General features: G+C 33.1%; 1 protein-coding gene across 2 annotated transcripts in view; it reads right to left on the bottom strand.

Moving 5' to 3' along the window:
- The window catches only part of LOC136833807 (serine/threonine-protein kinase SIK3-like), a 575,016-nt gene that overhangs the window by 194,414 nt on the left and 355,423 nt on the right, over positions 1-25,179 (bottom strand). The gene's annotated exons all lie outside the window — the stretch shown is intronic.

The following is a 25,179-nucleotide window of genomic DNA, read 5'->3' as shown; positions in this document are numbered from 1 at the left end:
TACTTTTCTACACTCAGCTGAAGTTTTCAAAACATCATTCCTCTAAATTATTTCTAGGTGTAGCACCTCACTGATTTTATTTCAGCACGGACTGAGTTCGACACTTTATGTACTGCCTCCTTCACCTCTCTAAGGAAAACTTCCATTGATAAGTATCCTAGTTTCATGTAATCATAATCAAATTCACAAATTTTGCCCAATACCAATGAAGATTCATCACTAAGTAGGAGCTCAGAGTTGATGAGTATCAGCTCCTTCATCCACATGGTGCTGGGTTTCCAATGACCATATTTTTTTGCATCACCAAGCCAGTTCTGACTCCAACCAGCATATTTGCTTTTCTTGAGCTATGTAGTCGTATTCCTGATCATCACCTTGATCATATTCTTTACTCACCTCCTCACCTGCGAACACTTTCACTAAATCATATCCTTCCACCATTTTCAACTTTTGCTTAGAAGGCCAAATCACTTCAGGAATTCCTCTAAGTACTCTCTATGACCCCACACCTGACATCCTTATTTGGCTTGATCCTGAGGCCCAAATAACATTGAAAGTGCCATTTTTACATAGATTTACAAGCGCTTTACAATATCTATGATAGATGCATGGGCTCTAACACTTAACCTAAACCACATTCCAAGGCAGACTGACTTACCCCAAGTAAGCAACAGGTCAGAATTCTTATGATACTTACACTTAACATTGTCTCTAACTGAATCAAATCCTTTGCACTGAGATGACACAATGCTCCCAATCTAGTACACGTATAAAACCCAATAACAATAGCAACAATAATTTATACACTAATAGTGGCAATAGAAATACTGATGCCGAGAGGTGCCAAATTAAGAAATAGCAAAATAAAAACGCTTCAGCATATTATATGTAAAACACCAAAGAACTAAGAAGACCTCATAAAAACTAATCATTATATATATACTATATATATATGTATATATATATAAATATAAATATATATATATATATATATATATATATATATATATATATATATATATATATATATATATATATATATATATACACACATAAAGATAAGAAGGCCCATAAAAGGGATTTTGACAAAGGAAAAATCTATTTCTGGGCTCGACCTGTGTCACCCAGTGAAATGGTTCCAATAGCACACATTTCTAGGTATAACTATTGCTAAATATACCAGACAAAAAAGCTATCCATAATGCCGGGGTTACTACCCCGGATCGAAAGCACCATAATGGTGTCGGTGTGCACTAGGGGTGAGTGGAAGCCACTATCACAGGTCTTCATCCTATAGATCTCTCTATTCTCAAAGTCCCAAATTTGGGTGTGCCGTACTAAGGATTGCCTCCCGCTCACCCACTAGGTCTCCCACGCGACCGCCATTTTCATTCCAATTTTAGCAAAGCTACGAGAACACGTAAAATTTTGTTTTGTGATTGTGTTCCGTTTTTTGGCAGCTCATCACGTCCTCCACCAAGAGTTTCCCACCATCTAAGTTGAGTACTATTTCTGATTGGTTTGTTTAACGCAAGAGGCATCGTATTTATGAAATGTACGTACATATTGTTTACCAGTGTAAACAGTTCTGTTTCGCAGCCGAGCGTGGGCTGTATGTGTGCCTCTTTCCTGTTTTCGACCTTCAATCTCAACTTTTCTATTAAAAGAACGAATTCTCCTAGTTTTTATCTATACTCCATTCAGTTTGGAGCTTAATTGGAGAATTTACCAGGTTGCTGGTAGGAGATGAGGAACCGGGTATCACGACAGAACTAGGCTCACCCTTTTCTGATAATAGAATTTGAGTCTTTTTATCGGTCTCCTTCATCCACCAGCGAGCTGGTTCCTTCTCAATGGTGTAAATTATTTGATCATGATGATAGCTGATATGTACAAGGATGGATGACATGTCCATTCCTGGATTAATTTATGCATGTGATTCGGCATCAGGGGAGGCCATTTTGGTACCTAACGTTACCAATATAACCCATGTTTCCTGGACCTTCTCTGCCACGAAGTCAATTATGTATTTATATGTGTATTTATATAGGTTTAATCCTAGGCTAACCCACATCACAAATGGTTGACTCTTATATTTTGGTTGTTCATATACTAGGTAGTTTTATTTCTAATGTAAGGTAGTTGACTAGCCTAACCTACCGAGGCTAGGCATGACAGTGCTCTTACATGATGTTCAGGCTACCTAGCTCTCCCGACCAGGCCGTCTTACGGTTTTGGGGGAGGAGGGTTAGGCTAGTGAGGGAGTTCCCCTGTTCACACTTAGCCCACCTGACCAGGCCGTTAGGTTTTTGGAAGGTGAGGTTAGGCTAGTGAGCGAGTTCCTCATTCACATTTAGCCCACTTGGCCAGGTCGTTTGGTTTTGGAAGGTAAGGTTAGATTAGTGAGAGGGCTCCTCACTTCATATTTTGCCACCTGACCAAGCTATCTCGGTTTTGGGGAGTGTGGCTGAGTTAGGACGAAGGTCCTTCTCTCCCCACACCAGTGGTATTAATCCTGGCCTTCCTGACCAGGCCAAGAAGCTTTGGTTTTTGGAGGGTAGGCTAGTATCAGTTAACTCTGTATTTTCGTGTATGTAGCCTAGTCCCCGCTTTTTTACCTTAACGATTAGAATATGGCGACGTTGCCTGAGCGTTGTCCTCGTAAGAGGAAAGCCGTTCGCTTGCGTTCGGCACCCCCGTAAGGAGGTTATAGTCGGCGTCCGGAGGGTGCTACCCACCTGACCGGTCGCTATTCGCCGGGTTTCCGCCACCCTCTACCTTTCCCCTACGGGCGGTGTTTCATTAGCTCACTTCTAATTGCTTTTAGTAGTTAGTAGCTGGAGCGTCGAACATTGTCCCGTGGATGCATAATAACAGTTACAATATGTTAGAATTCACTTCTCCGCGCCGGGCTAGTCTGATTTTTTGTTGTTTTTTGTCCAGTTAACCACTCCGGTGGATATGGGCCACGGTTGTTGGCGGTTTCCATTATATGGTTTCCGCCCTGGGCGTTTGAGAAGGGGCTATATGCGACCACCCTACTAAGCACCTATTACGCCGTTCCCATATTATGAGACACAATGAGATTTCAGTGACTATTCACGGCGGAGTGTCATAGAGTACCTGTTTATAACATATATATAATAGTTAACCATTCGGTAGTTTAAGCTATGTTTTAGATTCTTGCTGCCGGACTCAGTTCCGGCAGGTTTTGCCTTGTTGATTCACATGTATCTATGTTAAGGTAATCTGTGGCCGCCGGACTTAGTCCGGCGAGTCTTGCCTTAATGATACTCATGTACCATCATTTCACTTACAGATGGTACGTTGTCAGGAGCCAGGGTGCTCGGCCGTTCTCCAGCAACCGTGCGGACACGAGGTGTGCCACTCGCACTCCAGCTGTGCAGTGCATGTTGGGGACCTGACCGTTTGGCAACCGGACGGCTGCGAAATTTGTTACGCTCTTTACGAGCTGGTGTCCGATGAGTCAGTAAGTGATGGGAGACTGCTAACCTTTAGTCCCCTTTTTGATATTGATGGCTCATATGGATATATACGAAAATTGGGAGAATATTTTCAGTAAGTCCTACCTTCTCTTCCAGTCTAACCCAGCAATCCGTGCCTCTTCGCTGTCGACCCTGAAGACCTGGGTCGGCGGATTTGGGAGGAACGTTGCGTCTGGCAACCCCTACGTGCTCTCGGAGGAGATCTGTAATCTCCTCTATCCTGGTGCCCGGATCTCCGCCGCATTACCGAGGGAGTTGGCCGCCCCACTCATTGAGAAAATCAGGCAAGAGACGCAACCCTCCCAAGACGACAACCTGTGCGGAGAGGTGGCGGAAGAGGTGGCGGCTATTAACATCCACCTGGAGCCCATGAGCGTGGATGACCAACAGGTAGAAGGTAGGGAAGATAAGAAGGCCCATAAAACACTATTTGAACGTTGCAACCATATATATACATACATACATACATACATATATTCTTCCAGATTGCGAGGTGGTCGACTGCGTATTTCGTTTTGAGTTAATAATCTTGTCCTTACAAAAAAACCCTCGTAAGCCAATAAACCGATAATAATGCAAGAATAACTAATAAGTGGTAGGTCGCCAACTGAAAGGGGTTTCTTAACAATAATTTATTTATGTTCACAACATGGAAGAAATTACCAAGGAAACTGGACACTTTCACTAAATTAATCAACTTGGAATTTAAGCCAATGAGGCAGTATTTCTATCAACCCTGGCAGGGGTGGTTTCTTCAGGCAATCAGGAACATAAAAGCATGGCTAGGCTGGTAACGGCACTGATAACACTCCTGGAAATGAGACAATTCCAGGTAAGACTAACACTGAGATTTCACTCTCAATAACTGAATAAATGCAAGAATTGGAAGGAGATCCCTTACTCTACTCACTTGCCAGCAAGGGGTGAGAATTATGCTAAGCACTTCAAGGAATTTACATATTTGGATAGTGGATTCACTGTAAGTTGAAGAGACAGGAAGTTACTGAAATGACAAAATGAGAGAGAGAGAGAGAGAGAGAGAGAGAGAGAGAGAGAGAGAGAGAGAGAGAGAGAGAGAGAGAGAGAGAGAGAGAGAGAGAGATGATACAATGAGGCAAAGAAAGACACTGGCCAACCAATTTCCCTTCTGGGGAACATACCTTCATTGCTTCCTGGTTTTGCTTGCACACACAACTCATGTCGATGTGACCAGAGCTACTCCTGAGCGGTGTGTGTATATATGTATATATATATATATATATATATATATATATATATATATATATATATATATATATATATATATATATATATATATATATATATATATATATACATATATATATACATATATATATATATATATATATATATATATATATATATATACATATATATATATATATATATATATATATATATATATATATATATATATATATATATATATATATATATATATATATATATATATATATATATATATATATATATATATATATATATATATATATATATATATATATATATATATATATATATGTATATATGTATATATATATATATATATATATATATATATATATATATATATATATATATATATATATATATATATATATATATATATATATATATATATATATATATATATATATATATATATATATATATATATATATATATATATATATATATATATATATATATATATATATATATATATATATATATATATATATATATATATATATATATATATATATATATATATATATATATATATATATATATATATATATATATATATATATATATATATATATATATATATATTTATATATATATATATATATTTATATTTATATATATATATATATATATATATATATATATATATATATATATATATATATATATATATATATATATATATTATATATATATATATATATATATATATATATATATATATATATATATATATATATATTTATATATATATATATATATATATATATATATATATATATATATATATATATATATATATATATATTATATATATATATATATATATATATATATATATATATATATATATATATATATATATATATATATATACAGTCATACCTCTAAAATTACGCTGGTTAGGTTCGGAGCCCCTGTGCAAGGTGAATTTTCGTAAGTTTGGCATAGTCTTTAAAAATGCTAATAAATGTTTATTTCAGAGTTTAAGTACTAAATATGACCCTAATCATGCTCCCAAATTATTAAGCTAACTTTTAAATGAACTAAAGTTAGTGTAATTTTATTTAAAATTTAGCTTATTACCCTTAAAAAATGAATACAGTAAATGGTTGACATAAAAATTGAGTACTGCACAGTAGGTGCGTACGTATACTAATGTTACCCCTAATTCACGGGATGCCGTTTTCTTTGCGTCACTAGGCAAAACGTCATGTGTCAGTCAACAAAAGTACAATTCCATAAAATATCGAAAACAACATGTACATAATGTTCGTAGAAGGCAGTACAGTACAGGTAAAATTCAATCAATTTAAAATTATATACTGTAAAGGTAATGACGTACAGAGAAATAATAAGTTCTAAGTTTGAGCGCTAACTACGAGAGAGAGAGAGAGAGAGAGAGAGAGAGAGAGAGAGAGAGAGAGAGAGAGAGAGAGAGAGAGAGAGAGAGATACTGTAATAAAGTAACTGTACTGCTTTTGTATCGTATTTATGCACAAATATATAAATACAAATTTTCCATTCTGATTTTACACCTAAAAACACAAAAACTTAAAAATTTAACACACTTTCTACAGGGGTATCATCTTTGAAAAATGCAGTAACTAAAGGTATCACATCTTGTAAAAGTACACCAACTGAACGTGCTGTAATTACATGCACATACAGATTGCATCAGCACTTTTCTCCGAGGTGAACAGAGTAATTTTCAAAGAATGACACTTATACAACCCTTACTTACATCTCTGATATTACATTAACGAATTCATTTTATCAAATGAGCGTGACTGAACAACCTCAACTCAAGGTCATGTAAAGTCCTTGTGACAAAGACTTTGCAAATGGACATAACACTTGTTTGATATTTATGTACAGAAATATAAATATAAATTTTCCATATCGATTTTACAGTTAAAAGCATGAAAACTTATAAATGTACTTCAAACATTAAACAAGCATTTTCTGCAGGGGTATCATCTTTGAAAAGTGCAGTAACTTTGCAAATGGGTATCACATCTTGTAAAAAGTACACTAAGTGAATGTGCTGAAATTACCTTTGCATCATATTTATGCATGTACAAAAATAAAAATAATACATTTTCGATACAGATTTTACACATGAAAGCATGAAATGCATTTTTCATAGAGATTTTGCACATTAAAACATGAATGCATTTTTCATACAGATTTTACACATAAAAGCATGAAATGCATTTTTCATACAGATTTACACATAAAAGAATGAAATGCATTTTTCATACAAATTTTACACATGAAAGCATGAAAACTTGTAAATTACTTCAAATATTAAACACCCACTTCTGCAGGGCTTCTCGAGAATTTCGTGTGTCTGTGAAAAAATCGCGTATACCCATTAGTTAGGTTCCAGTGAAAAGGTCGTGGTGTGTGTGAATTGCAAGAACTCGAATCGTGTAAGATCAAGTATTACTGTAAAATATATATATATATATATATATATATATATATATATATATATATATATATATATATATATATATATATATATATATATATTATATTATATATATATAAATTATATATAATATATATATATATATATATATATATATATATATATATATATATATATATATATATATATATATATATATATATATATATATATATATATATATATATATATATATATATATAATATATATATATATATATATATAAAACAGATATATAATATATAATATATTGCCCATAAAACACTATTTGAACATTGCAACCATATATTTCAAGCACTTCCTTCTGTGCCCCTGTTCATGGTAAAATATGGACAGATGAAATGTAACAAGGGTATATATACAAAGCATATGTAGGTGTGGCATTAAGTCTCCGATAGTATGTAGGTGACCGTTTCCCAAGAAGAAGGGAAAATAAACAATTCCCTAGGGGTTTTTGGCCTCATTAACTCCCATTTGGTGACGCGTCTGATGGTCGTGATTCCCGGAACACCTTCTTCAGAAGAGGTCTGAGGAATAACCCGTAGATGTTATCCGATTTCCAACGTCCTCCTGACAAGTTCATATTGTTGGTTTGATTGATGATAGCAGATTCCGGCATCTTTCTTTTGTACGGACAGCTACTTTTGAAAACCAACTCCGCCCCACTCCAATTTATGGAATGGCCTGTATCTCTGATATGTAGGAAAATCCCCGAACTCTCCAAAGCATACCGTACTGATCTTTTGTGCTGCATTAATCTTTGCGAGAGGGATCTACCCATCTCCCCCACGTAAATCTCATTACAATTGCTGCACGGAATCTTGTGAACTGCGGCTTCTTTCCCTTTTTTTATTTAAGTATATGTTAATGAGCGAGCTCCCGATAGATTTGGGACAAGGAAAATAAAAGGATTGTTAAGACCTGAGTTGTTTGGTGGCTTTTTGGATATTTTCGTTGTAAGAAGCTTTATTTTGACGTTAAAATCTATTTGTCTGTTGTGAGTGGAACCTCTGTAGTATATTTTATTTGCTTTGTTAATAGCCCTCTCAATAATGTGTGGTGGACAGAGCAGCTGCATTAGGTGTTGGTGGATCATGTTGAATGGGAAAAGGACGGAAAATTGACGTTCCAAGATGTACTGATCATGAGAGAACAGAACAGATATGCTTTTACAGCATATAGGAAACTCACTTTCGCTGTTTCCTACGTTCATTTCTTAAGCTACCACGACGTCTCCATAAAGATCACGGTAGAGTGCACCTTATTCCTCTGGGGGTTAGAATATGTTCAAATGGGTGCCTAGATAGAGAATTCAACACGATCCACCAACACCTAACGCAACTGCTCTATCCACCACACATTTTCGAGAGGGCTATTAACAAAGCGAATAAAATATGCTACATAGGTCCCACTCACAACAGACAAATAGATTTAACAACAAAATAAAGCTTCCGTACAACGAAAATATCCAAAAAGCCACTGAACAACTCAGGTCTAACAATCCTTTCATTTTCCTTGTCCCAAATCTATCGGGAGCTCGCTCATTAATGTATACTTAAATAAAAAAGGGGAAGACGCTGGAGTTTACAAGATTCCGTGCAGCAACTCTAATGAGATTCACGTGGGGGAAATGGGTAGATCCCTCTCGCAAAGATTAATACAGCACAAAAGATCAGTACGGTATTCCAAGAGTTCAGGGATTTTCCTACATATCAGAGATACAGGCCATTCCATAAATTGGAGAGGGCAGAGCTGGTTTTCAAAAGTAGCTGTCTGTACAAAAGATAGATGATGGAATCTGCTTTCATCAATCAAACCAACAATATGAACTTGTCAGGAGGACATTGGAAATCGGATGACATCAATGGGTTAATCCTCAGACCTCTTCTGAAGGTGTTCCAGGAAACATGACCACCAGACGAGTCACCAAACAGGAGTTAATGAGGTCAAAAACCACTAGGGAATTGTTTACTTTCCCTCCTTCTTAGGAAATGGTCACCTGCATACCATAGGAGACTTAATGCCACACCTATATATGCTTTGTATATAGACCCTTGTAACATTTCCTCTGTCCATATTTTACAGTGAACAGGGGCACAGAAGGAATTGCTCGAAATATATGGTCGCAACATTCAAATAGTTCTTTATGGGCCTTTTTATCTTCATATTATACTGTGGTATTACAGTAAAAGACATTCATATAATATTAACTTTATTGAATACACAATTGTTCTGTGCAATAGTAGAATTACTAAAATGACCTCATTCAAACTGGATGGTATCTAATGGAGTATGTATTCAGAAAAAGTTACAAGCTTTCTTGGACAAACTTGTCCACATTATCAAGTATGCGTACAGTGACCAGACGCGTCTGGTCACTGTATGCATACTTGATAATGTGGTCTGTTTCTCCAAGTGAGCTTGAACTTTTTCTGAATAAATACTCCATTAGATACCATCCAGTTTGAATGAGGTCCTTTTAGTAATATAATATAATATAATATAATATAATATATATATAATATAATATATATATATATATATATATATATATATATATATATATATATATATATATATATATATATATATATATATATATATATATATATATATATATATATATGTGTGTGTGTGTATATTTCAGGCACTTGCTTCTGTGCCCCTGTTTGGGTAATGTATGCAAATATATATAAATAGTGTTTTATATACATATATATATATATATATATATATATATATATATATATATATATATATATATATATATATATATATATATATATATATATATATATATATATATAAATACATATCAACTGTATATGCAGTCAACATGATTACGTGTGGAACAGAAATGAACTTCTGAGCCACATCAAGATCAAATCCAAGTATTATTGAAAGGCAAAGGCACTACCAACTGTACCACACAAGTCCAAAAACAAGTTGGGTAAAACTCACTGGTATGATAGGTATAGGCCTTAGGTATAGTGGTACTTAGGCTCCAGCTTCTTTTAGGACTTGTATGGTACAGTTGGTAGAGCCCTTCCCTCTCAATTGAAAGACCTAGGTTCGATCCCAGTGCAAGTAAAAAATTTATTTCTGTCCCATACGTAACTGTGTATGGATTGCCTGTATCATATTCACTCAAAAGGGATAATTCAAATAAAATGTTATCAACTAAGTCACTGACTGAGTTGAGAAGTAGGGGAAAACTCACTGGTATGCTAGGTAGTAATCCAGCACAGGTAAAAGCCTTAGGTACAGTGATACTTAGGTTCCAACTTATTTTAAGACATGTGGCACAGTTGGTAGCACCCTTCCCTTTCAATTGAGAAACCTGGGTTCATGGCCAATGTGAGTCAGAAATTATAATATACATACATACATACATACATAATATATATATATATATATATATATATATATATATATATATATATATATATGTGTGTGTGTGTGTGTGTGTGTGTGTGTGTACATACATATACAAGCAGTTCCCAGTTATCGCGGGGTTCCATTCTGAGGGTGTGATGATAACCAAAATCACTGCTAACTGAAAATCATATAGTTTTGGGATATATATATATTTCCGGTTAATATGCCTCTATATATACGGCATATATATATCAGCGCTGATACATGGAAATCATATTTTTGTAAGACAAGCCCGTAAAAATTATAATATATATATATATATATATATATATATATATATATATATATATATATATATATATATATATATATATATATATATATATATATATATATATATATATATATATGTATATATATATGTATATATATATACATATATATACAAGCAGTATATATATATAGTTATATATATATATATGGGGTTCCATTCTGAGGGTGTGATGATAACTAAAAAATCACTGCTAAAACACTTAGAAATCATTTTGATTTTCAAACACACAAGAAAACTCTAAACTTGCTTTACTGTACAGGTATTATCCTGATTTTTACGGTTAGGTTAGGTTCCAAAACTCATCGTTTGTTGGAAAAAAGGTATCTTGAATATAGCCAGCCTACACTATATTCAGTACCATGTATATTATCAGCTAGCCTACACTATATACTCTATACAAATCAGTAATTATTAATATCAGCTTATTCTGTTCATGCAAAGTGACAAGGATAATTCAAAACAAAAGTGACTTATGATAATTCAATGAAATTGAATAACAAACAAGAATTAGCTTATATATATATGGTATATTGTATACATATATATATACATTATATATTATACAAACATGAACATAACAAATATACATCATTTCCATGGATCTTTTAAAATGTTATATTTTAATTCAGTTTTTTTTTTTTTAACGTTAGTTTAACCAGACCATTGAGTTAATATTAACTCTCCTAGGCTGGCCCAAAGGAGTAACAACTATTTAAACTCTAAAATTTAATTAAAACTAGCAACATATGATTTTTCTAAAACAATTAAGTTAATTAAAATATTATAAAACTTGAATCTTATATTTTATCGTATAAAGATTAAATTTATTTTAAATGTTAAAAAGTGAAAATTTGTCATTTTCTGACAGTATATCTTTAAAGGTTCTTCTAAATAAAAACCCACCATTTATTTTGGACATAAAAAATATGCTTTACTGTTATTTGTATATTACATATTTAGCCTATACTATGGGGTATGGGGGTTACCATCAGGTAACAAATGTGTCAGTTTAGTGTGACCAATTCTTAGCGTGTCAACTATGAAAACCTATTCTACAGGATATGCAGTAAGTTTCTTTTATTTCTCTTAATTTATTGTTAAGACTGCTTTCTGCCAGTTATTTTGATAATTCAATACAAAAGTGATCTAGTATAATCTTCAATGGTAAAAGAGATATTGAATAACAAACAAGGTTCAGCTTTTTTATTGCCTTCTAATCACTATGAGATGGTATCAACATAGAGTAACAGATATCTTTGCATTTTCATTTCATTAATATGTCTAATTTCATTTACAAAACATGAGTTTATTGCATTTATTGAAATAAAGATGGTCATTTAAACTGGGTTTTTTTAAAGTTGTTAATGCTGTTTTTACTTTAATTCAGTGTATCCAGCAATATTGTATATATTACTTTTGTATTATAAATTGTGATCAATGTTTTGGTTTGCAAATTGATTACGCGGAAAGTTTATTTTGCCATGTTTAACTCAGTTCAGAGTGCTTTTCTTGCTTCTAGTTAACGTAAATGAATCTCAAGATACTTTATTTATGGAGGGCAAGGTTATTTTTTGTTATGCGAAGCATTTTTAAGTCAAAATATAACTTAAATACATCTCGTTATGAAATAAATTTAGCTATTTTTTTTTCATTAATAGATGATGTCGGCCGTTTGGGGGCATGTTTGTTTTGTGTAAAAAAAAATCAAGATTCCGTTAGCTATTTTCACTTGATTTCATCATAATACAAGATATATGTATTCATTGTTTATCGGCGTAAAAACAGCAGTAATATGTTTTCTTTCATGCCCAGTAGTTTTGATTAAAATACTTTCTTTCCAATTTTAATTACAGACGAGTTTCATCCATGTTGCCAATGCACGATAATTTACAGTCATTAGCAGCTTGACCATTGTTTTCTCAGCTTCAGCTACAACTTGCAGCTTAAATTTAGCAGTATATTTCCTTGCCAATCTTTTCTCCATAACGAATAAGGTATAACATAAAAATATATCAGTCCTATTCTACTTAATGTCATTTGTAACATAACTACAGTAATTGTTTACTACTGTACGATGGTCAAAATACAAGCAAAACGGCTGTTTCTGATTCAGTTGTAAGCAAAACAACAGTTTCTCGTTCGGTTGTTTATGGCTGTACACATTTACGCAAGAGTATAACATTACTAACAATACTTTTATCATTCTCTTACTTTTTAACTAGAAGATAGGATAAAGAGATGGAGGAAAAGAAGTTGGTTTATTGTAATTTGGTCTCTCTCCTGCTTAATTGTACGCTGCTGCCTGTGCCCGTGCGAAATTTTAAAATATTTTATGTTGTCATATCGGTATTAATTCTTACACCATCGCAAATCGAATTATCATAACTCGAGCACTACCTGGGTACCTGAGTATTTTAATAGCTTTAAGACAAAAAGTGCATTTAATCATGAAAATGATATGAAAATACAGTAATTAGTGAATATTTCTCTGTGAAAAATACCATGAATGTGAATATATGTTCCATAGAGAAATCCATGAATAGGTGAGTATGTGAATCGTGAAAACACGAATACGCGGGGGTTTACTGTACACTCAAACAGACTAAGAATGGGTTTTGAGGGGTGGAGAAAGCCTCGAGTTTCCTAGGTGGGGGTTGGGTTGGATTGCTGGGTGCCTGGGAGAGGAGAGGCAGTAAGGCTCTGTGGAGAAGGGGTTGTTTTACCAAGTGGGTAGGACTGGGGAGCAGTTTCCCTGGCTGGGAGGGGTTGGAAATGCAGTGTTGGATGGATGAAGAGGGCTAGGCAGACGCTGACTTGATAGGGCTTGTTTTGTGTTGGTATGCTAATGATTTTTTTTATTTTATGCCATTCTCATACATATTTTTACTGTACTTTCTCATGTTTTATTTCTGCAACCCCAAAGATAAACGTAACCATATGAATACGGTATGAGACACAGAAAGAGAGAGAAACAACTAGTGAGATAAAATATCGACAGTGATAAAATATTCCCTTGTGTACTGTCATGTGTGATAATCATACTTGTGAATCAAATGTAATAAAATACTGTACAGTAAATCAAGCAAAGCAAAAAAGAAAAATGGCAAACGTGATAACACACTAAGAAACGTACACTTGAAAGCTCACACACTGTAAAGATGTTAACGCCAACACTGATGAAATGACAGGTAAACACACACACACATGCACAGGCATACAAGTAAAAGTAAAGCTTCCATGATATTACGAGGTGAAATAAAAAATCATTAATTCCAGCAAAACAGAAAATGATCAACTACTTTTCAGTAGTGTTCTTAAAATGAATTTGCCTTGGACGGTCATCACTGAGAAAAGCCACATGTACTAAAGATGTAAACACAGGGTGCTGTAGTGTAATACACAAAAACAGTCTGTGTACAGTATTACACAGCAAACAAAATTTCATTTTTAGATGATTGTACTAAGCTAGTTTTTCAAAAAAGATTACCAAACTTATGGCTTATGTAACAATTCATAACCATCTCTTATAACTAATAACCACTTACCAATGAACAGACATAACAACATTGAGTATAAAACGAACAGGGAAACAGCTATTTTGAGATTCTGTGGGATTTTGCTTTACCAAAGTATATTAGTTTACCTGTGTATACCCGTTTTACATTTATTTACAAAAATGAAAATAATAATTGCAGTAATATATTCTTTTTTTTAGCAACTAAAGAATTATTTCTCCTAATTCTTTTTGCTATGATGAATATAACTTGATAATAATACAGTATAAATGGATTCAATAAGTAAAATATCAGTTTCACCAACAAAATAGCTGTAATACCCTATTTGACTTATGCAAATGGATACTGTGAGTGTAACGCCTAGCTTAGGCCAAAAGTACACACAAACACATTTATTATCTTGTACAGATAGGCGCCAACTTACAACAGGTGCAACTTATGACATTCAACGTTTACGACAGTTGCGAAAAAAATTATGAAAAAGAAAACCATAAAAAATGGTTACAAATTTACGAAACACCATGCACCAGGCAGCGCTTACAAGTAGCAGTCCCAGCAATGCGTGTAAAGCAAGCCTTGCACTATCAAACATGTATATCCAGCATGGTATATGATCACACAATTAAACAATTTATGAATATTTAGATAGATCAGGAAGGATTGACTAACAGTTTGATATTCGTCCATCTAAAATATTTACACCAAAGTTCTCTGATGCCCACTAACATTTGATTGTGAACCAGCTGCAGTCTGTAGCAGTGTACGGTCAAGCATGTTTGATAGTTTGTGGCCCACCTAACAAGCATGAACAAAAACACATCTGCTTTAATCTCTCTCTCTCAAGACTGTCTTGTGCTACCGAGAACAACAGCTGTCATTTGCACTTCATTAATTTTTTAAGAAGTTTTTAATAAGCTGCAGTATGTCAACAAAGAGGGCACTTTCATCATCAACAATTCAGCTAGCCAAAAAGGCGAGAAGGGACATCAACTTGGAATTAAACGTGAATGTGATTAATTAGTATGGAGGAGGAAAAAGAATAAGGACAACAGCATGTGACCTATCACTTACCCATTTAACGGACAACAATTCTTAAGGATCGAGAACACATACATGAAGCTGTTAATAGGTTTTGCTTCAATGAACTCTACTGTAATTTACGAAGCAAAAGCAAGGACCAATCCGTGAAATAGATCAGTTATCAATGTTGTGGATAGAAGACCAGATTAAAAAACAAATACAATTAAGCCTCATTACTATCCAGGCAAAGGCTATAAGTCTGTTTCAGACCCTTAAGGAACATGCAGGTGATGAACATCTACAAGAATTCATCGTAAGTACTGATGGTTCAAAAGAAGATTCAGTTTGCTTAATGTTTGGGTAACAGGAGCGCAGATGAGGGGCAGCAGGAGAGGCTGTCCATAGTTTTGATGAATTCATAAATTAAAAATGATAAAAGATTATAACATTTACCATGCAAAAAGTACCAAGTTAATAACCATTCTTAAAATGGGCTTGAAAAAACTTGACTAAATACGAAAACAAACATCACCAAAAGCATTCGCTACAAACATGATATGCAAACTTCAAAAGGGTGTTTTGCAACATTATGATGAAACACAAATTGGTTTAGAGCAAACTAAGGATCACTAATGGCATGTACTTTCCAATACTGTACTGAATTACTAAGGCGTGATATTCATCAGCGCTAACTGAAATAAGGTTAAACTAATTTTATTTTGGGAGCAGTTACAACTGGCCTGCCATCAAAGCATATGGAACGTGGATGTAAATATAGAGCAAGTTGCAAAGCATTAACGTGAATTAGAAAATCAATTAGTGAAATGAAATACATTAACAGTGAGAAAATACTCTCCTATGTACTGTAAATATATTAAGTAGAATTAAAAAAAACAAATGCCATAACTGACGAAACGCTAAATGTAGATATAAATGCGGAAGTTGCATACACAAGGAGTTCATGATATTATAAGGCTAAACAGGAAATCGATGATCATAGTAAAACAGAAGATTATTAATATTATTATAAAGACTGATGAGAAAGGTACTGTATAAAAATATACAGGCAGTACTCGGTTTACAACAGGGTTCCGTTTTTACGCCGCATCGTAAACCGAAAATCATTATAAAGCGAAAAATCGTCTAAAATCGTAAAAAATCCTAAGAAAACCTAACTTTTAATGCTTTGGGTGTATTGAAAATGGTGTAAACTGCATTTTTACTGAGCTTTTCATAATAAAACCTCCAAATTTGGATTATTCTGCCGTTTTGGAGCCATATTTCTTCTGTCGGATAGGCGTACAACGCTTCATAACCCCAGAACACGCGTCATAAACCGGGAAATAATTTCTGATGAATATATTTGAAAAGCGTCGTAACCTCGGAATGTCGTAAGCCGGACCCATTGTAAACTGGGGACTGCCTATATTCATGGAGATAAAATCATGGTAGCCTGTAGGTAAAATGAGTTATGCTATGGAGTAGCCCGTATGCACCCAAATACTGAATTGCAAACTGAGTTGCATGAAAAATCAGCCTACAACATGCATGCAAGAACCTCACCCCATCGTAACTTGACGCCTACCCGTATATGGTAATGCAATATGGGAGCAACTGATAAGAAAGTTGCTTTACATAAATATATTAATGATCACAAAACCAGGGTAGGCTGTGGGTAAGAGAGAGAGAGAGAGAGAGAGAGAGAGAGAGAGAGAGAGAGAGAGAGAGAGAGAGAGAGAGAGAGAGAGAGAGAGAGAGAGAGAGAGAGAGTGTTACATCTTTTTTAATTGTATTTATGCTGTATATTTTGTGGTATTGACAATGTTAGGTGAGGAAAGGTACAGAGTTGCCCTTGAACCTCCATTGAGTTTTTAACTCATTTTTATTTGGATTTTGCAATTATCTAATGGTTCCTTGGCTATATTAATCTGTAAATTGAAGGACTGCTATATTTGTAACAAAATATACTGTATAAACACTTAAAAAGAAGCAAACACCCTTCTTTTTTTCTCTCGTAAACAACAAACAGTTTGGAGGCAAGTAGCCAACCTATATTTACCCAAAGCCTACCATGGTTTTATCACCATTAATGTATTTTTATTCAGCAACTTTCTCATCAGTTTTTATCATATTGCAATACCATACATGAGGTACAAAATGTGTATGTATGAACTATTGCTTAGGCTAGTTATTACACTTACAGTATCCATTTGCATGTGTCAAACATGCTATTAAAGTTGTATTTAAGACACAGGTAATGGTAATGAAACTGATATTTTACTTAATGAAGCTAATCATACTGTATCATTATCATGTTATATCATCACTGTAATATTAAAAACTGATCAACCACCATATGCATTTCAATAGGCAAGGGTAATGTTTACATTCTGTAAATCTGCTGATTGAAGTCTTCTCCCTTAATAACTAGGAGATTAATGCTCAAAGAAATGGATTATTACTGAGGTTATTATTTTTATTCATATATGTAAAACAAACGTAAAATGGGTATACAAAAATAACAGTGTATATTAAACTAAAATCCCTAAAAATCGCAAAACAGCCATTTTCCAATTCGATTATGTCCATACTTGATATTTTCCATGTCAGTTCTTTAGTAAGTGGTTGCTAATTGCAAGAGATGGTTATGAACTGTTACATAAGGCAGAAGTTTGGTAATCTTGTTTCAAACCCTAGCCTAGTAAAAATGTACCGAAAATGAAATTCACTCTACAATCATAACCTAGTACAGCTTTATCTACCAAAAATGAAATTTTCTCTACTATCTTAGCCTAGTAAAGTATAATTTACCAAAAATGAAATTCACTCAGTATAGACCAGTTTTATCTTTTTACTTTTACAATTTAATAAGATGGAATTACTGAGGAAAAAAGTTTAGTCTAATGCAATCTGGGCTATTCAAAATGCAACTTGCATGATACATGAGATATACAATGAAATCATATTTATGGATGAAATTTTAAGGATCACATCATACGTGAGACTGAATGATACACAAGTATATATGGCATGTGTCATTTTTTTTACTCATAACTTGACAAATTTGCCTTTTTTAATTCAGTTTCCTTACCCTGAATTACGCTGCCTACTACATCATTCATATCATGCAGCAGACTGGGCTCTTTCATTATGCTATTTTCAAGAACATTAAGAGATTAACATTAATCTTTCATTTTATTATGATCACTGATTTTTCATTTTGCCTTATCATGGAAGCCTGGTGTGGGTATGTGCGTGTGTGTGTGTGTAAAACACCCTGTGTCTACCACAGAGGGTCAATAATATCTGGAGGTGTTTATGTGTATACTAGTACTATGGAGTTCAGTGTTCTTCCAACGGGGCAGCGCTGTAGAGCCTTGTAGCCATCTTAAAAAAAACAGGAACTGCAAAATTTGAAGAAGAGGGACTAAGTGCCACTGAGGTTTTTTTTCGTTCCTTATCTCAATAAATTAAGTTACAATGCAAAGCTTATATAATTGCCAAAATGGGTGCATGAATTCTTCAAGAGAAAATGAAATAATGTTTCGCAGGTTAATGTGCCATCAGATACATGTTTTGTTAGCAGTAAATAAGTTTTCTCTGTTGACCTGTCTTCTATCTTCAGTATATCACTGTGGCACATAAATGTAGTGGCAATTCAACTTCTGATATCAGAACATCATTAATATTTTATATGCCACATAACAGAATGCTACAGATCAAGCTCATTAATGAAAATCCTTAGTAAGCAGGACTATAAGTATGGCACTAGTTGTTTCAATGTCTCATATTTTAAATATGTTACTGTGATGTACAAGGACACCTGATGTATTTTGTCAGTCGTTAAGAATTAGCTACAGTATGTAGGCTTCTAGGAGACTATCTGTGCCAAATATTTTCAGTTTTAGAAATGCAGAGGCATTGTTAGAGTTGTTTAACACAATGCATATTGCAAAGTGTGGTTTCTCAACAAGATTCTGAAATGTCAAACGTCACACTTGGTGAGAGTAGCTTAGGGCAACGTACAAAAAACATAACAAACCACTTTTCTTATACCTTTAAACGTAAAATAATAGCTGTATTTTAATATGGTTAACAAATTCTGGTTTAATTTATTTTTTCATTAAATGATATATCTCATAGATTAGTAGTAGCAAGAATATGTAATCTGGTAACTAGGCTAGGTCTACAACCTCAAACTATTTAAAGTATTATTCCATGTACGTAAAACTTTTTCAAATATGTAAAAATAATTTCTGTATAATAGAAGTCATTACATCATCATGCTAAGAAAAAAATATCCATTAAAGATGGTAAGGAAAAGAATCTTGGCCAAGCAAATGCTAGGCCTGTGCTCACTGATCCTTCCTTTTAAGATTTGTATTCCAAATAAGTCTGAATTGCTTTCTCATGCAAGTCCTTATTTCATTATTCTTAATTATCATTCCAAAGCCTTACAATAGAAAAAATTTACTTTGCTATCCTTTTCTGTTATAGGATTGCTTACAAGACACTTTCTAATATTTGACGCAAACAAGACACTTTCTAATAACTGAAATATATACAGAAACAATGGAAAATTCTTTAACTACAATATACAGGAAGTCACCGGTTAACGGTGAGGGTTCCATCCCCTCCTGAGTGCCACTAACCAATAATCGCTGCTAACCAAAAATCAGTGATAATAACACCAAAAGCCCTGCTTATCGGCACTGTTAACCAGATATCGGCAAAATCTCCACTTAATGGCACTGTTAACTGGAAATCAGCACCAAATACCACACTTAACGGTCCCGCTAACAGGAGATCGGTGCCAAAAATCTGGTTAGTGATGTCACTAGCCAAGTGCCATAACACCGAACCGCTGTTAACCAATGCCACTGGTAAGTGGGGTCTGCTTGTACCTTGGAATACAGTAAATCCCCCATATTTGGGGGGATGCGTACCAAACCCCCCGCAAATAGCTAAAATCCACAAATACTTAAAACCCCTCTAAAAACACTTAGAACTGCATACTTTGATAAGTCAAACACCAAAAACCTTTTAATAATGATTAAACCTGAGTATTTTAATAGTTTTATAACAAAAAGCACATTTAGTCATAAAAATGATATGAAAATACAGTAATTAGTGAATATTTCTCAGTGAAAAATAACATGAATGGGCGAATTTTCCGCAAATAATGTGTATACATGTTCCATGGAGAAATCAGGTGAACAAAGGTGAGTCCATTTGGAAAAACTGTGAAAATGCTGTAATAAAATTTTTAAAAATGGGGAAGTTTACATGTTGTAATCATATTTAGAAATATATTGTATAGTAATGAATAAATTACCTGTAATAAGATTAATATTTATTCTTAGAATAATTAAACACGGAAAAAAAATGTGCTGCCTTGGTGTTTTGCCTCTGCACTGTGGTATTGTTACACAAGACCAAGAGTTTCAACATGGCCGCCTGAGGTCACACTCAAGCAATGAGATCACCGCCCCATGTTACTGATACTCTTTATACTGGAATATTTCCAGTCTTTCTTGTCGTTTTAAGTACTTCCTCACATGCTGCCGAATGTACTTGGTTGGAAGTGCCCATGTTTATTCCTTGTTAATCCTCACCCTTAGGGGCAATAAGTCTTTGGGTCTACTCTCAAATACATCCATGGTAAATCTCCTAAGGAATTTGGACTGTAAGATTACTGATACAACACAATCGATATAGAAAGATGCAAAATATCATTATAGATCTTAACAAAACATTTTCATAACACCACTTACAATTATTGTGGAAGATAAACAAGAAAACAATATATACATATATATACAATATATGACTGAGATATATATATTTATATATGTTTATATATTCTAGTCTGGTATATATAATTATATATATATATATATATATATATATATATATATATATATATATATATATATATATATATATATATATATATATATATATATATATATATATATATATATACTTCGAACTTACAGAGGTTAGGTTCCAGAACCCCTTGCAGGGTGAATTTTCGCGTAAGTTTGGCATGGTCTCTAAAAATGCTAATAAATGCTAATTTCTAAAGTTTAAACACTAAATATGACCCTAATCATGCTCCCAAATTATTAAGTTAACTTTTAAATGGAATTAAAGTTACTGTAATTTCATTTAAAAGTTAGCTTAATACATTGCCCTTAAAAAAGAGAAATAAATGGTTTACATAAAAATTGAGAGTTGTAAGAGAATTTCTCTCTCTCTCTCTCTCTCTCTCTCTCTCTCTCTCCCCTTCCAACCGATCTATTTTTAGAATCATCTCAACCTCGTTTTAGTAACTTTTTTATTCTGCGTCTCTTTCTCTTTGTTCTGAAATGCTTTTTCATGAACAAACAATGTTTTATATTTTGACTAATACAACTCTTAGTTATTATGTCTCTATGTTTTAGAACGTATTTGCAACACTAGTGCATTTAAACTTCGTAGACGATACAGGTCAAATTAGATCAATTTAAACTATCTACTGTACAGGTAAAGATGTACAGAGAATTAATAAGTTGTAAAAATAAAAATGTGTGTTGCGCTAACTATGTGAGAGAGAGAGAGAGAGAGAGAGAGAGAGAGAGAGAGAGAGAGAGAGAGAGAGAGAGAGAGAGAGAGAGAGAGAGAGAGAGAGAGATTGTCCTTACTTGAAATGTCAAGTTATATTATTTATGAATTACAGTATTACGGAGAGAGAGAGAGAGAGAGAGAGAGAGAGAGAGAGAGAGAGAGAGAGAGAGAGAGAGAGAGAGAGAGAGAGAGAGAGAGAGAGAGAGAGTTAGCTTAATACATTACCCTTAAAAAAAGAAATAAATGGTTGACTTAAGAATATAGTGTGTGACTCTCTCCCCCATTCCACCAATCTATTTTTAGAAGTCTTCTCAACCCCGTTTTTACAAACTTTTTTATTCTGTCACTTTCTCTTTGTTCTGAAATGCTCTATGTCTCTATGTTTTAGAACTGCGCATTTACAGTGTGTAAACGGTACAGGTAAAATTAGATCAATTCAAAATTATCTACTGTACAGTTAAAGACATACAGAGAAACAGTGCTGCAATAACTTCGAACAAGAGAGAGAGAGATAACAGTTGTCCTTACTTAAGAGAGTGAAATTTTTTTTATGACGGACAGAGAGAGAGAGAGAGAGAGAGAGAGAGAGAGAGAGAGAGAGAGAGAGTGTTACAAGAAAAATTTGACCACTGATTAGCAACACTCTCATTCTTGTCATGTTACATGACATGTCTGACAGCTTTTGCCTTCCACCTTCTTACAAAAGATGAGGGAAGAATTTGTTTGTTCAAGATAATACAAATTTTATTATTATTATTATTATTATTATTATTTTATTATTATTATTATTATTTAATTTTATTAATCTTATTATTTGAAAATTAGTACATATTATTACTTAAAAGTTTATTTATCATACATATAAACATACCTGTTTACATGTACCATAAAAATTCATTCATCTCACTAAAGAGAGAGAGAGAGAGAGAGAGAGAGAGAGAGAGAGAGAGAGAGATAGAGAGAAATTATTACTTTTAATAATATTTAATGTTGTTTAATTTACACATAAAAGCTTGAAAACTTATAAATTACATAAAAAAATTAAACAAACACTTTTGCTGGGTTTCTCAGTGTACGGAAATGTTCGCGTGTCTGTGAAAAACTCATGTATGACCATTAGTTAGGTTCCAATAAAAAATTCGTGTGTCTGTGAATTCGTGCAACTCTAATCGCGCAAGTTCGAGGTATTACTGTATATATATATATATATATATATAGTATATAATATACATATATATATAAAACCCCTCTAAAAACACTTAGAACCGCCCATTTTGATAGTTTAAACACAGAAAACCCCTGTAAAAATGCTTATACCTGAATATTTTAATAGTTTTATCACAAAAAGTGCATTTATTCATGAAAATTATATGAAAATACAGTAATTGGTGAATATTTCTCAGTAAAAAATACCGCAAATCAGCGAATTTTCCACAAATGAGGGCTAGATATGTTCCACAGAGAAATCCGCGAATGCGTGAGTCCGCGAACGTTGACAACGCAAATACGGGGGGTTTACTGTACATATACATATATATATATACATATATATATTATATAAATATATATAATACACAGACATATATACAGGCAGTCCCTGGTTGACGGTAGGGGTTCCATTCCTGCGCCATGTCGTAAGCCAAAAATCGTTGTAAACCGAAAAATCTTTGAAAATCATCAAAAATCCCTAAGAAAATTTTACTTTTAATGTTCAGTGGATAACGTTTCACACTGAAAACTGGGTTGTAAACGTGAGTGAAATTTATTTCTGTTTTACACGTGATTGTGTGTTGTTGATTTCTATCTTATTCACTCAGAAGGGATAATTTTGAAATGTTGTCTATTGGGTCATTGCTGAGTCGGGAAGTTGGGGAAAATTGCTGGTATGCAAGCAGTTAGCTTGCCCAGGTAATTCCTTGGGTGCAGTTGCTCTCAGGTTCCAACTTCTTTTAGACTTGAATGGCCCAGTGGATAACGCCTTGACTTTCCACCTGAGAGACCTGTTTGATCCCCGACATGAGTCAGAAATATATATATATATATATATATATATATATATATATATATATATATATATATATATATATATATATATATATATATATATATATATTATATATATATTATATATATATTATATATATATATATATATATATATATATATATATATATATATATATATATATATATATATATATATATATATATATATATATATATATATATATATATATATATATATATATATATATATATATATATATATATATATATATATATATATATTATATATATATATATATATATATATATATATATATATATATATATATATATATATATATATATATATATATATATATATATATATATATATATATATATATATATATATATATATATATATATATATATATATATATATAAACAAGCTTATGCAAATATTTTGGGAAATCAAAGAAAGTAATTCTGAGCAGAAAATGTTCTATAAATATATGCATTTTAAGGCTTCGTTTTTCAGTGAGGTGAATTTTTAAAATAACTGTTATTAAACAGGGCAAGTAGTTGGCGTGTATGGGATGCTGGAGTGAGTAGTCAGGGATACTGGGGGGGAGGGGGGGGGATGGAGCTGATCAGTTCACTTGTTACTCTGAATAGTCTCATTTTCCGCCAAGATAGGTGAGCGTGTCCGAGTTACAAGTATCAAATTCAGGATTCTTTTTAAGAGCAAGAAATTGGAGACAATGCTTTACCATTCCAGTAATGTGGAATATGCAGATAAGATGTTTATTTATGGGTTTTGCAACAGATCCATTTCTAGATTACATGGTTGTGAACTCCACTGTGAATAAAATACCTCCAAATCAAATGTATTCTTTAGATACTGAACAAAGGGGAAAAATTTCATACATCATTGAAACTTCCCTCTCCGTCAATGGTATTCACTGGACTCCAATAAAGAAAAGAAAAGCAAGCCTAATGGAATCTCCCCTCCATCAAAGATAGGCCTATTCAATCAAAGATTTAAAATGTATTAACAAAAATCTCTCCTTCTCCATCAGAAGTATTCATCACACACCACTCAAA

This window comes from Macrobrachium rosenbergii, chromosome 52 (assembly GCF_040412425.1).
Source record: "Macrobrachium rosenbergii isolate ZJJX-2024 chromosome 52, ASM4041242v1, whole genome shotgun sequence".
Classification (NCBI taxonomy): domain Eukaryota; kingdom Metazoa; phylum Arthropoda; class Malacostraca; order Decapoda; family Palaemonidae; genus Macrobrachium; species Macrobrachium rosenbergii.
The sequence above is the reverse complement of the archived record's forward strand: the minus strand, read 5'-3'. Positions and strand labels throughout refer to the sequence as shown.